The sequence below is a fragment of the Lipotes vexillifer genome, unplaced genomic scaffold (assembly GCF_000442215.2).
Source record: "Lipotes vexillifer unplaced genomic scaffold, Lipotes_vexillifer_v1.1 scaffold452, whole genome shotgun sequence".
NCBI classification, from domain to species: Eukaryota; Metazoa; Chordata; class Mammalia; order Artiodactyla; family Lipotidae; genus Lipotes; species Lipotes vexillifer.
Window position 1 is genome coordinate 498,351 of NW_006788004.1, and position 1,742 is coordinate 500,092.

Below are 1,742 nucleotides of genomic sequence, written 5' to 3' on the forward strand. Positions count from 1 at the left end.
GAATCAGTTTCACAATTTTCATTAATATGAAGCTGGCAGCCTTAAGAAACAGCTCAGAACTCTGCTGAATATGCAGTATGGCATCACTGAGACTGTTCCCTGGGAGGTATATGTCAGAAGGGAAATGAAATATGTGTTTACTAGATGAGATGTGGGTAATATTTCTATGGCTTTAGCTGCAGGCATGGCTATGCTAGAGTGCTGACTTCGTCACTTTCAGCAATTGGTAAACAAAAAAAGAATGAAAAAAAAAAAGTCAGCTAAAACAACAGAACCAGCCTGAAAGAATGAACAGAATTAGTGGAAGAGCCGGTGCTGCTGCTCCTGTGCTCCCCCATGACTGACAGTCACCAGCTTGATCTAGAGCATCGAAAAGGCAGAAATAAATTAGGGATCCCAAGTGATGTCTGTGACTCATGGATGAAGGACAAAATAGGCTTTTCCTGGTCTGTGAGGGGCAATTCATTGGCTTTAAGGAAGAAAAACAAGTCATAGAAAGCCAGATTACTCATAGGCACAACTTGTTCATCAGTAAAAACGTGATAATCAGATTTACATGGCAGTGTTTGCTGTGAGGAGAAAACAGAGGGAGTAAGAAAAGCAGGGATCCTGGGGTGGTGAACTGGAGGCCTACACAACCTACACTTTCATAAGAGCAAAAAGAGCACTACAAAAATTGTCTGAATAAAGTTTTTTAGAGCTCTGGAAATAAACCAATATTTACAACAATCTGAGGAGAATTTATTCTATGAAAACTGTTGGACCTCAGTAAGAACCGTGGGGCTTATGGATTGTAACTTGCCATGGCCTCCTCCTTCTCTCCCCAGCTCCATGACAGCCCGAAAATCAGAAGCCTCACAACTACTACAGCTGCTAAAAGTTAGCAGCCTTGGAATGATTAGAAAAGCATAAAAGAGGATTTGGAGTGTCTCAAAAAGTCCCATTCTCATAGCACTGTCACTATTTGGCCAGCCTCACAGCTCTGTGGAAAAACCCCACTCACAAGGCGTTTATCAAAACACTAATGACAATCGTTGAATGTCACAGCTGCTTGAGGCTGTGATACTAGTTGGGGCAAATGAGACCCTGGACAAAACACTAAACATTACACCTCAAAAGGGAGAACCAAAGGACAAGGTGAATAAGGGGGTGGGGGTTTAAGGGCTCTGGCATATTCCTGGGGGTCTAGTAAGCTTGTGAACATCCTCAAGTAAGATCTGAGGAAGCCTTAATTTCTCACCTATGGCTAAACTTGAGAACTTTCACAGTAGTAAGTAAAGATTAAGGCAGAGTTATAAACTAATATAGTGTTGAATTTGTGTTCCAAAAGTCACACACGGCACCTCAGCAAAAGGTGGAAGACTTATTGTTCAGGTAATTTAAGGAAATGTTTGTCCAGTCACTACCTGATCACTAAACTAACTGAGCAGAGACTTTGCTGGCTGCATATAACAAGGAAGTCAGACTCTACAGAATTCATCCAGGAAAGTCACTTAACAAACAAATAGCAATGACAAAAGCAAAATAAAAAAAACAGCAGCAACAACAAACCATTGGGGGAAGGAAGTTCTGATTTTCAGATTTGCCACATTATACTATCTAAAATATCACTTTCGACAGAAATATATGACATACAAATAAACAAGAAACTATGGTCCATTAAAAGGACAAATAAAATCAGTCAATAGACGTTTTCCTTGAGAAAGCATAGATGTTGAGATTTTGTAAAAATTACTTTAAAT